Source organism: Bubalus bubalis, chromosome 6 (assembly GCF_019923935.1).
Source record: "Bubalus bubalis isolate 160015118507 breed Murrah chromosome 6, NDDB_SH_1, whole genome shotgun sequence".
Classification (NCBI taxonomy): Eukaryota; Metazoa; Chordata; class Mammalia; order Artiodactyla; family Bovidae; genus Bubalus; species Bubalus bubalis.
Window position 1 is genome coordinate 54,649,931 of NC_059162.1, and position 13,849 is coordinate 54,663,779.

Sequence of the window (13,849 nt, forward strand, 5' to 3'; positions counted from 1 at the left end):
ACTTGGGGCTGGTGCACTGGGATGACCCAGAGGGATGGTATGGAGAGGGAGCAGGGAGGGGGGTTCAGGATGGGGAACATGTGTATACCCATGGTGGATTCATGTTGATGTATGGCAAAACCAATACAATATTGTAAAGTAATTAGCCTCCAGTTAAAATAAATAAATTTATATTTAAAAAAAGAAAAAACATGAGAAGGCTTGTAGGTCTGTTCATTTCCGCATTGTTTGTAATTGCAAAATATTGAAAGCAATCTAAATGGCCATACATAGAAAAGTGGTTAAACTCTGGCATATCACATCATTACACAAGAACCAGTTTGAAGAAGCTCTAAATGAACAAATATAGTACATATTCAGCAAAAAAGAAAAAAAGTGATAATATGGCATCACCAACTCAATGGACGTGAGTTTGAGAAAAACTCCAGGAGATGGTGAAGAACAGAAAGCAGGAAGCATGGTGAAGTATTGCAGTCCACAGGGTCACAAAGAATAGGACACAATTTAGTGACTGAACAACAAGAGAATTTAACCTCATTATCCAACATATGAGTTTACAATTCACAAGAATATGTCACAAAAGTTGAATTAAGACAGCAAATATCATATTTCATATCATATATGAAACGAGTCGCCAGTCCAGGTTCGATGCACGATACTGGATGCTTGGGGCTGGTGCACTGGGATGACCCAGAGGGATGGTACAGAGAGGGAGGAGGGAGGGGGGTTCAGGATGAGGAACACATGTATACCTGTGGCAGATTCATTTTGATATATGGCAAAACCAATACAATATTGTAAAGTTAAAAAAAAAAAAAAGACAGCAAATTAAAAGGCCAGGGCAAAATTTTTCCTAGATCCTCATTGTCCAAGCTCTGTGCACAGAAGAACCAGTGTTTGTAGGAAGACAGTACATAACACATTTAGATGACCTTGGATTCAGTTCACACCGTGGATCTCAGATGGAAATCAGCAAGGGAAAAGAAGTTCACAAAATACAGTGAATGACAGCAGGTAGTCCAGGTTGCCCAGAATCTAAAGGGGTTAAACTTGCAAGAATGGAGAAATATACCATGTTCATGGATTGGAAGAATCAATATAGTGAAAATGAGTATACTACCCAAAGCAATGTATAGATTCAATGCAATCCCTATCAAGCTACCAACGGTATTCTTCACAGAGCTAGAACAAATAATTTCCCAATTTGTATGGAAATACAAAAAACCTCAAATAGCCAAAGCTATCTTGAGAAAGAAGAATGGAACTGGAGGAATCAACCTACCTGACTTCAGGCTCTACTACAAAGCCACAGTTATCAAGACAGTATGGTACTGGCACAAAGACAGAAATATAGATCAATGGAACAAAATAGAAAGCCCAGAGATAAATCCACGCACATATGGACACCTTATCTTTGACAAAGGAGGCAAGAATATACAATGGATTAACGACAAGCTCTTTAACAAATGGTGCTGGGAAAACTGGTCAACCACTTGTAAAAGAATGAAACTAGAACACTTTCTAACACCATACACAAAAATAAACTCAAAATGGATTAAAGATCTAAACATAAGACCAGAAACTATAAAACTCCTAGAGGAGAACATAGGCAAAACACTCTCCGACATATATCACAGCAGGATCCTCTATGACCCACCTCCCAGAATATTGGAAATAAAAGCAAAAATAAACAAATGGGACCTAATTAAACTTAAAAGCTTCTGCACATCAAAGGAAACTATTAGCAAGGTGAAAAGACAGCCTTCAGAATGGGAGAAAATAATAGCAAATGAAGCAACTGACAAACAACTAATCTCGAGAATATACAAGCAACTCCTACAGCTCAACTCCAGAAAAATAAATGACCCAATCAAAAAATGGGCCAAAGAACTAAATAGACATTTCTCCAAAGAAGACATATAGATGGCTAACAAACACATGAAAAGATGCTCAACATCACTCATTATCAGAGAAATGCAAATCAAAACCACTATGAGATACCATTTCACACCAGTCAGAATGGCTGCGATCCAAAAGTCTACAAGTAATAAATGCTGGAGAGGGTGCGGAGAAAAAGGAACCCTCTTACACTGTTGGTGGGAATGCAAACTAGTACAGCCACTATGGAGAACAGTGTGGAGATTCCTTAAAAAACTGAAAATAGAACTGCCTTATGATCCAGCAATCCCACTGCTGGGCATACACACTGAGAAAACCAGAAGGGAAAGAGACACGTGTACCCCAATGTTCATTGCAGCACTGTTTATAATAGCCAGGACATGGAAGCAACCTAGATGTCCATCAGCAGATGAATGGATAAGAAAGCTGTGGTACATATACATAATGGAGTACTACTCAGCCATTAAAAATAACACATTTAAATCAGTTCTAATGAGGTGGATGAAACTGGAGCCTATTATACAGAGTGAAGTAAGCCAGAAAGAAAAACACCAACACAGTATACTCACGCATATATATGGAATTTAGAAAGATGGTAACAATAACCCTGTGTATGAGACAGCAAAAGAGACACTGATGTATAGAACAGTCTTATGGACTCTGTTGGAGAGGGAGAGGGTGGGATGATTTGGGAGAATGGCATTGAAACATGTGTAATATCATGTATGAAACGAGTTGCCAGTCCAGGTTCAATGCACGATACTGGATGCTTGGGGCTGGTGCACTGGGACGACCCAGAGGGATGGTGTGGGGAGGGAGGAGGGAGGAGGGTTCAGGATGGGGAACACATGTATACCTGTGGTGGATTCATTTTGATGTTTGGCAAAACTAATACAGTGTTTCAGGTTTAAAAATAAAATAAAATAAAAAAGAAATTAAGAGCCCAACAGGAAGAGATATTACTTTAATTTCAACAGACAATCCAAACTTTATACATATAAAATAATGTCTCAAGAAACATTCTCTGTCCGTTATTCACCACATATCTTGATAAGCTAAACTCCATATGTTATAGAATTGATGCAACTTCTATTAACCTATATATTTTTATCAGACTCCCAAGAGGAAAAGTATGCATTCATAAGCAGAATTTGTGAGAAGGCTGAGATGAGAACTCTACATTCCTATTCATGAACATGTAGCACTTCCTTTTCTTACTTCTGTCCATGTGAAGAGGAGGAAAATGAAATGGAGAACGTATCACCATAGGTATCATATCATTATTGAGCTGCCACCTGAGTTAAGTTCTGAAAAAGATTCCCAGTAGCAGAGTAGAGAGGGCTGAGTCTTGAAACATAGTTTCTGAATCCATAATGAGACCTTGAATGCCCAGAGAAGTAGGCAGGATTTGTTAGACAGGAAAGTTATTTATGTTTTAATGATGCCCATATGAGGCATGAGAGGAGTTACCCCACATTCTATGAAGACCTACAAGACCTTTTAGAACTAATACCCAAAGCAATAAATGCTGGAGAGGATGTGGAGAAAAGGGAACCCTCATACACTGTTGGTGGTAATGCAAACTAGTACAGTCACTATGGAGAACACTGTGGAGATTCCTTAAAAAAACCGGAAATAGAACTGCCTTATGATCCAGCAATCCCACTGCTGGGCATACACACTGAGGAAACCAGAACTGAAAGAGACACGTGTACCCCAGTGTTCATCGCAGCACTGTTTATAATAGCCAGGACATGGAAGCAACCTAGATGTCCATCAGCAGATGAATGGATGAGAAAGATGTGGTACATATACACAGTGGAGTATTACTCAGCCATTAAAAAGAATACATTTGAATCAGTTCTAATGAGGTGGATGAAACTGGAGCCTATTATACAGAGTGAAGTAAGCCAGAAAGAAAAACACCAATACAGTATACTAACACATATATATGGAATTTAGAAAGATGGTAATGACAACCTTGTATGCGCGACAGCAAAAGAGACACAGATGTATAGAACAGTCTTTTGAACTCTGTGGGAGAGGGAGAGGGGGGATGATTTGGGAGAATGGCATTAAAACATGTATAATATCATATAAGAAATGAATCGCCAGTCCAGGTTCGATGCAGGATACAGGAAGCTTGGGGCTGGCGCACTGGGATGACCCAGAGGGATGGTATGGGGAGAGAGGTGGGAGAGGGGGTTCAGGATTGGGAACACATATACACCCGTAGCAGATGCATGTTGATGTATGGCAAAACCAATACAATATTGTAAGTAAAAAAAAATAATAATAAAAAGAAAAAAAAAATAAAGAACTAATACCCAAAAAAGATGTCCTTTTCATTATAGGGGACTGGAATGCAAAAGTAGGAAGTCAAGAAACACCTGGGGTAACAGGCAAATTTGGCCGTGTAATACAGAATGAAGCAGGGCAAAGGCTAATAGAGTTTTGCCAAGAGAACACACTGGTCATAGCAAACACCCTCTTCCAACAACACAAGAGAAGACTCTACACAGGAACATCACCAGATGGTAAACACAGAAATCAGACTGATTATATTCTTTGCAGCCAAAGATGGAAAAGCTCTATACAGTCAGGAAAAACAAGACTGGGAGGTGACTGTGGCTCAGATCATGAACTCTTTATTGCCAAATTCAGACTTAAATTGAAGAAAGTAGGGAAAACCACTAGGCCATTCAGGTATGACCTAAATCAAATCCCTGTGAAAAGAAGAGAAGCAAAGGAGAAAAGGAAAGATATTCCCATTTGAATGCAGAGTTCCAAAGAATTGCAAGGAGACATAAGAAAGCCTTCTTCAGTGATCAATGCAAAGAAATAGAGGAAAACAACAGAATGGGAAAGACGAGAGATCTCTTCAAGAAAATTGGAGATACCAAGGGAACATTTCATGCAAAGATGGGCTCAATAAAGGACAGAAATGGTATGGACCTAACAGAAGCAGAAGATATTAAGAAGAGGTGTCAAGAATACATAGAAGAACTGTACAAAAAAGATCTTCACGACCCAGATAATCATGATGGTGTGATCACTAGCCTAGAGCCAGAATCCTGGAATGTGAAGTCAAGTGGGCCTTAGAAAGCATCACTACAAACAAAGCTAGTGGAGGTGATGGAATTCCAGTTGAGCTATTTCAAATTCTAAAATCATAAAAGATGATGCTGTGAAAGTGCTGCACTCAATATGCTAGCAATTTTGGGAAATTCAGCACTGGCCACAGAACTGGAAAAGGTCAGTTTTCATTCCAATCCCAAAGAAAGGGAATGCCAAAGAATGCTCAAACTACCACACAATTGCACTCATCTCACACGCTAGTGAAGTAATACTCAAAATTCTCCAACCAGGCTTCAGCAGTACATGAACTGTGAACTTCCAGATGTCCAAGCTGGTTTTAGAAAAGGCAGAGGAACCAGAGATCAAATTGCCAACATCTGCTGGACCATCAAAAAAGCAAGAGAGTTCCAGAAAAACATTTATTTCTGCTTTATTGACTATGCCAAAGCCTTTGACTGTGTGGATCACAAGAAACTGTGGAAAATTCTGAAAGAGATGGGAATACCAGACCACCTGACCTGCTTCCTGAGAAATCTGTATGCAGGTCAGGAAGCAACAGTTAGAACTGGACATAGAACAACAGACTGGTTCCAAATAGAAAAAGGAATATGTCAAAGCTGTCTATTGTCACCATGCTTATTTAACTTATATGCAGAGTACATCATGAGAAATGCTGGGCTGGAAGAAGGACAAGCTGGAATCAAGATTGCCAGGAGAAATATCAATAACCTCAGATAGGAGGATGACACCACCCTCATGGCAGAAAGTGAAGAGGAACTAAAAAGCCTCTTGATGAAAGTCAAGCAGGAGAGTGAAAAAGTTGGCTTAAAGCTCAACATTCAGAAAACTAAGATCATGGCATTCGGTCCCATCACTTCATGGCAAATAGATGAGAAAACAGTGGAAACAGTGTCAGACTTTATTTTTTTGGTCTCCAAAATCACTGCAGATGGTGATTACAGCCATGAAATTAAAAGACATTCCTTGGAAGGAAAGTTATGACCAACCTAGATAGCATATTCAAAAGCAGAGACATTACTTTGCCAACAAAGGTCCATCTAGTCAAGGCTATGGTTTTTCCAGTAGTCATGTATGGATGTGAGAGTTGGACTGTGAAGAAAGCTGAGCACCGAAGAATTGATGTTTTTGAACTGTGGTGTTGGAGAAGACTCTTGAGAGTCCTTTGGATTGCAAGGAGATCCAACCAGTCCATCCTAAAGGAGATCAGTCGTGGGTGTTCATTGGAAGGACTGATGTTGAAGCTGAAACTCCAATACTTTGGCCACCTCATGCGAAGAGTTGACTCATTGCAAAGACCCTGATGCTGGGAAGGATTTGGGGCAGAAGAAGAAGGCAATGACAGAAGATGAGATGGCTGGATGGCATCACCGACTTAATGGACGTTAGTTTGAGTGAACTCCGGGAATTGGTGATGGACAGGGAGGCCTGGCATGTTGTGATTCATGGGGTCACAAAGAGTCAGACATGACTAGCAACTGAACTAACTAATATGATGCATATAATGAAGAGAATGAGAAAGCAAAGGGTATATGATGGGGCCTTGAGAACACGAACATCTCAGGGGTGAGCAGAGGCAGGATGTGATATGAAGGAGACGAGAGTAGAGTCAGAAAATGCTCTAGGAGTTTCAAGACACCATGATGTCTCAATAATTCAACAAATATGTGTGGAATACCTACACATACTATGCATTGTTCTAAGTGCTCAGTGTCCAGAAGTGAACAAAGTGCATAAAACCCATGCCCCATGCAGCTCTAGTCTAGGGTCAGGGAGATGATTAACAAAACAAAAACAGTCAAAGTCCGCTTATGTGTTAGATGATGGTAAGTGGTCTGGAGAAAAATAAGCAACAAATAAAATTGTCAGGAATTGGGATAGAGATTGTTGTGCTTTAAATTATAAATAGTGTATTCTAAGAAAGAGTCGAGATGAAGCTGATCAGCAACCTTGGTGAGGACAGGGATGGGAAGGGAACAGGAGACAGATTGGATAGTGGAGTGACTGGCAAAGGAAGGAAAAGGATAAAAAATGTAGTGTGTCTCCACATGGAAGTGAAAGAGCTGCAATGTGTATAGGGAAAGATATGTATCCAGGATTAACTTATTTAACTGGAATAAAAAGACAGTTCTTGTTTATAGGTTGACAAGAATAGAGAAGATAATGAAGGTGACTGAGGATCTCTCAGGTGGGACAAGAGTCCTGCATCTGAGGGAGGCTATTTTAAACAAAAAAGCAAAATGGCTGTCTGAGGAGGCCTTATAAATAGCTGTGAAAAAAAGAGAAGTGAAAAGGAAAGGAAAGATATACCTGTTTGAATGCAGAGTTCCAAGGAAAGATAAGAAAGCCTTCCTCAGCGATCAGTGCAAAGAAATAGAGGAAAACAATAGAATGCAAAGGACTAGAGATATCTTTGAGAAAATTAGAGATACCAAGGGAACATTTCAGGCAAAGATTGGCACAATAAAGGACAGAAATGGTATGGATCTAACAGAAACAGAAGATATTAGAACGATTTGGCAAGAATATACAGAATAACTATACAAAAAAGATCTTCATGACCCAGATAATCATGATGGTGTGATCACTCACCTAGAGCCAGACATCCTGGAATGTGAAGTCAAGTGGGCCTTAGAAAGCATCACTATGAACAAAGCTAGTAGAGGTGATGGAATTCCAGTTGAGCTATTTCAAATCCTGAAAGATGATGCTGTGAAAGTGCTGCACTCAATATGCCAGCAAATTTGGAAAACTCAGCAGTGGCCACAGGACTGGAAAAGGTCAGTTTTCATTCCAACCCCAAAGAAACGAAATGCCAAAGAATGCTGAAAACTACCACACAACTGCACTCATCTCACATTGCATTCATCTCACATGCTAGTCCTGGAGTAGGAAATGACGACCTACTCCAGTATTCTTGCTTGGAGAATCCCGTTGACAGAGAAGCCTGGTGGACTACAGTCCATGGGGTCACAAAGAGTCGGACATGACTGAGCGACTGAACACACACATACACACATAAAGTATGCTCAAACTTCTCCAAGCCAGGCTTCAGCAGTACGTGAACCATGAACTTCCAGATGTTCAAGCTGAATTTAGAAAAGGCAGAGGAACCAGAGATCAAATTGCCAACATCCACTGGATCATCGAAAAAGCAGGAGAGTTCCAGAAAAACATCTGCTTCATTGACTATGTCAAAGCCTTTGACTGTGTGGATCACAATAAACTGTGGAAAATTCTGAAAGAGATGGAATACCAGACCACCTGACCTGCCTTCTGAGAAACCTGTATGCAGGTCAGAAAACAACAATTAGAACTGAACATGCAACAATGGACTTGTTCCAATTAGGGAAAGGAGTACATCAAGGCGGTATACTGTCACCCTTCTTATTTAACTTCTATGCAGAGTACATCATGAGAAATGCTGGGCTGGATGAAGCACAAGCCGGAATCAAGATTGCCGGGAGAAATATCAATAACCTCAGATATTGATGACAGTAGATGACACCACCCTTATGGCAGAAAGTGAAGAAGAACTAAAGAACCTCTTGATGAAAGTGAAAGAGGAGAATGAAAAAGTTGGCTTAAAACTCAACATTCAGAAAACTAAGATCATGGCATCTAGTCCCATCACTTCATGACAAATAGATGGGGAAACAGTGGAAACAGTAAAAGACTTTATTTTGGGGGGCTCCAAAATCACTTCAGATGGTGACTGCAGCCATGAAATTAAAAAACTCTTACTCCTTGCAAGAAAAGCTATGACCAACCTAGACAGCATATTAAAAAGCAGAGACATTACTTTTGCCAACAAAGTCTGTCTAGTCAAATCTATGGTTTTTCCAGTAGTCATGTATGGATGTGAGAGTTGGACTATAAAGAAGGCTGAGCGCTGAAGAATCCATGCCTTTGCACTCTGTGTTGGAGAAGACTGTTGAGAGTCCTTTGGACTGCAAGGAGATCCAACCAGTCCATCCTACAGGAAATCAGTCCTGAATATTCATTGGAAGGACTGATCTGAAGCTGAAACTCCAATACTTTGGCCACCTGATGTGAAGAACTGACTCACTGGAAAAGACCCTGATGCTGGGAAAGATTGAAGGTGGGAGGAGAAGGGGACAACAGAGGATGAGATAGTTGGACAGAATCACTGAATCAATGGACATGAGTTTGAGTAAACTCCGGGAGTTGGTGATGGACAGGGAATCCTGGCATGCCGCAATTTATGGGGTAACAAACAGTTGGACGTGACTGAGAGACTGAACTGAACTGTACTGATTTTCATCTCAATGAGTGGGACATTTCATGACATCAGGAGACAGAAAGCAAAGAGCTTGATGCTCTTAAAGACAGTGCTATGCAGCATTCATACATTCCCACATCTCATTCCAGTCTTTTGCCTAAGGTGGGGTAACTTTTGTTGTTGTTCAGTTGCTCAGTTGTGTCCGACTCTTTATGACCCCATGGACTGCAGCTCACCTGGCTTCCTTTTCCATCACCAACTCCTGGAGCCTACTCAAACTCATGTCCATCGCGTCAGTGATTCCATCCAACCATCTCATCCTCTGCCTTCCCCTTCTCATCCTGACTTCAATCTTTCCCAGCATCAGGGTCTCACCCACTAGATTAAGCTGTACTTAGGGCTATGACTATGTCTAATTGATTTTTACATGCCCGTCTGCACCTAGCATAGGTGCACACAAGTACATATGTTTCCTATACATACACATATATTGCAGACTATTTTCTCATGTGCTGTCTTGATTTCTTTGTATATGAGACTTAGTGCCTCCAGCTGAATAACATCCCTGGTATTGAGTACACTAGAACAGGCCACATGAAGTTTTTCACATGTCAAGCAATTTAATATAAAAACATTCCAAACCTAAAATTCAGAGTCTGTTTTATGGAAACTAAAATTTGGACAGCATTTGAAAACATTAAGCATTTATACACATACAAAGTTTAATGCAATAATACTAACCTGCAAATTAACTTGAATATGGCTATTTTTAGAATAATGTAAATATTCTAGAGACTGCAACTCCACATATACAGGAAACTGAGGAATTACAGCTTCCTCCTAGCCAGCATTTAGAAAAAAAATGTCCCTAGGAAATATTTCAAGCAGCTTGAGAGACACACACGCACACACACACACACACACAAAACAAACACAAAACTGCACGTAACCCATTGTGCTAATCAGGAAGGAGCTGGTTTCCTAACATCTAGTCCATTTCTGAGAAACTAAGCTTGCTTTTGCTTTTGACTGGCATGTGTCCAATAGAACAGTTGCAAGCTGTCCTTAATTGACAAAGAAAGTGCTGTCTCATAAGAAAAAGTAGAGGAGAGTCAGAGACTTTTTACTTTATAACATGACTACTCGGAATGTCACAGTACAGTGAATAAGGCCACAGCACCACAGTGTTTCAGTGCACTTTTGCAAATACAGAGCCATGGCAGGCAAAGGGGTGAGGGGGATTGAGTTACAAACCTCTGTTTATATAATGCATAAACCACAGTAATATAATATACTGAATAAGCTATATGGTCAATGATACTTTAATAACTTTGCAAGGGGACTGATGGTTACAGATTTATTGTGATGATCATTCCATAATGTAGCATATGTCAAGTTATTATGTAGTACACTTGAAACTAATGTAATATTGTATATCAACTATATTTCAATCAAAAAGTTATTTTATAAAATATAAGAAAAATATATCAGCATTCAGTTCAGTTGAGTCGCTTAGTTGTGCCCAGCTCTTTGTGACCCCATTGACTACAGCTTGCCTGGCCTTCCTGTCCATCACCAACTCCCGGAGTTTACTCAAACTCATGTCCATTGAGTTGGTGATGCCATCCAACCATCTCATCTTCTCTCGTCCCCTTCTCCTCCCGCCTTCAATCTTTCCCAGCGTCAGGGTCTTTTCCAGTGAGTCAGTTCTTCGCATCAGGTGGCTAAAATATTGGAGTTTCAGCTTCAGAATCAGTCCTTCCAATGAATATTCAGGACTAATTTCCTTTAGGATAGACTGGTTGGATCTCCTTGTAGTCCAAGGGACTCTCAAGAGTCTTCTCCAACACCACAGTTCAAAAGCATCAATTCTTCAGCACTCAGCTTTATTTAGAGTCCAACTCTCATATCCATACATGACTACTGGAAAAACCATAGCCTTGACTAGACGGACCTTTGTTGGCAAAGTAATGTCTCTGCTTTTGAATATGCTATCTAGGTTGGTCATAACTTTCCTTCCAAGGAGTAAGCGTCTTTTAATTTCATGGCTGCAGTCACCATCTGCAGTGATTTTGGAGCCCAAAAAAGTAAAGTCTGTCACTGTTTCTACTGTTTCCCCATCTATTTGCCATGAAGTGATGGGACCAGATGCCATCTTAGTTTTCTGAATGTTGAGTTTTAAGCCAACTTTTCCCTCTCCTCTTTCACTTTCATCAAGAGGCTCTTTACTTCTTTGCTTCTGCCATAAGGGTGGTGTTATCTGCATATCTGAGGTTATTGATATTTCTCCCAGCAATCTTGATTCCAGCTTGTGCTTCTTCCAGCCCAGCGTTTCTCATGATGTACTGTGCATAGAAGTTAAATAAGCAGGGTGACAATATACAGCCTTGACATACTCCTTTCCCTATTTGGAACCAGTCTGTTGTTCCATGTCCAGTTCTAACTATTGCTTCCTGACCAGCATACGGATTTCTCAGATGGCAGGTCAGATGGTCTGGTATTCCCATCTCTTGAAGAATTTTCCATAGTTTGTTGTGATCTACACAAAGACTTTGGCATAGTCAATGAAGCAGAAGTAGATTTACATATATATAAAATATAAAATATATAATTTTAAAATATAAGTAAATTAACAAATAAATTAAATGCTTTACATAAGCATTTTAATATTTCTTCTACACTTCAAGTTAGCAAATGGTGTTGTTACTCTCATATTTGAAATTGTTTTATACTTAGTCACATATAATACCCATTGAGCTTATACTGTCAGTCAAACTGTGTTTTAAGTGCTGGAGATACATCAGTTGACACAAGGAGGCAATGCTTTTATGAACTTGAATTTCAGGTAGTCATCAGTTCAGTTCACTTCAGTTCAGTCGCTCAGTCGTGTCCGACTCTTTGCAACCCCATGAATCGCAGCACGCCAGGCCTCCCTGTCCATCACCAACTCCCGGAGTTCACTCAGACTCACATCCATTGAGTCAGTGATGCCATCCAGCCATCTCATCCTCTGTCGTCCCCTTCTCCTCTTGCCCTCAATCCCTCAGGTTGTCATAGGGAAAAGTAAAAAGAACGCAAAAAAAAAACAGGATGATAGGATGGAGATTAGCAATCATGGAAGACCTCAATGAGAAGATACTATTTAGCTGAGACCAGTAGAACAAGAAGGAACCAGTCTTGTCAAGACCTAGCATAAGACAGGCTCACATGCAGCAAATTGTTATACACAGATTGCTAAGACAAGAGCAACCTGAGTGTGTTCCAACAAGTGAAAGTGCAAGTGGTAGTCACTCAGTTGTGTCTGACTCTTTGTGACTCCATGAACTATAGCCCACTGGGCTCCTCTGTCCATGGGATTCTCCAGGCAAGAATACTGGAGTGGGCAACGATTCACTTCTCCAGGGGATCTTCCAGACCCAGAGATCGAACCAAGGCCTTCCACATTGCAGGCAGTTTCTTTGCCATCTGAGCCACCAGGGAAGCCCTTCCAGCAAATGGAAGACCCAGATAAATGATATTTTTCAAAGCAAGTTGAAGTACTTCTTACCCAGAGACACTTTAAAAGATAATAGCAAAGAAGAAAAGAAAGTAATTTAACAAATAGAATTATTTGTTAAATAATAATAAAACAAAACAAAATAATTAAAACAAATAATTCTATTTGTTAAACTTCAGACACTGGCTTCCAGGTGGGGAGAAACACCAATGTACCATGAGATCAGAAGAACTTATAAATATTTACCTTCCTCCTTGAATATCTCCCTTCTTCCTCACTTTACTATTCCCTCCTTCAGAAGCCCTGTTGAGGAGGAGAAAAAGAAGAGTTTAAGGGCAAACACAGTTTCAACTTCACATCCCACCTCTACAACGTGCTTAGTGAATTTGGCCAGGCATATTATTTACCCTCCCTCAAGGCTTCTTGTTTTTTCACTGTGAGATGGAGACAAGACCACTTATTTTGCATGATTATACTCAGGACTGAATTAGACTTGTAAAATGTGTGCCCTTAGAACAATCAAGAAATAAAGCTGTTACTTCTACTGCTATTCACTGAACAGACAAGGAAAGGCAATATATTGAAGAGGTTAAACAGGAGGGGTTGGAAACAAGAATGATTTGGTTCAGATTATTTACAGTGCTGTAATATGAGACAAGATATTAAATATTTCTGTGTCTCAGTTTCTATAAAATGGTAGGGAAATGTCTGTTATGAGATATCAATATTTAACCCATGTACAGCCATCAGCACAGCGCATGGAACGTGTGTGCAACACAGGGAACTCCTTTCTGCCTGGGCAGTTGGTATTACGTTCCAGGGGCTGTGTGTTCATAAATATGTAAGATGTGTCTTTTTCTTCACTTATGGCATGTATAAATGAGGAGCCAGGTCCACTGTGTGTCCATTATTTAAAGAAATTAAACCTAAAAATTAATATGCTTCCTCTTCTAGGTTTCCTAAACTGATCCCCAATTCTGAGACACATTCCATTATACTTAAGTATCTAATAGACACTTTTCAAAATATTAAATGATCTCTAAGATGTCTTTCAAAAAAAATAATGTGAAGGTTCTAGTTGAGAAATTGTGTAAAACCCATCTTCCCTCATACTA

The 13,849-nt window shown here is 39.9% G+C and overlaps 1 long non-coding RNA gene across 2 annotated transcripts in view; it reads right to left on the reverse strand.

Annotated features, from left to right (window-relative positions):
• LOC112585629 overlaps nucleotides 1–13,849 on the reverse strand; it is a 68,943-nt gene that overhangs the window by 24,212 nt on the left and 30,882 nt on the right. For both annotated transcript variants that reach the window (XR_003110121.3, XR_006551822.2), the window contains exon 2: nucleotides 12,981–13,037. This is a non-coding gene — a long non-coding RNA (uncharacterized LOC112585629). The remainder of the gene's footprint in view (nucleotides 1–12,980; nucleotides 13,038–13,849) is intronic.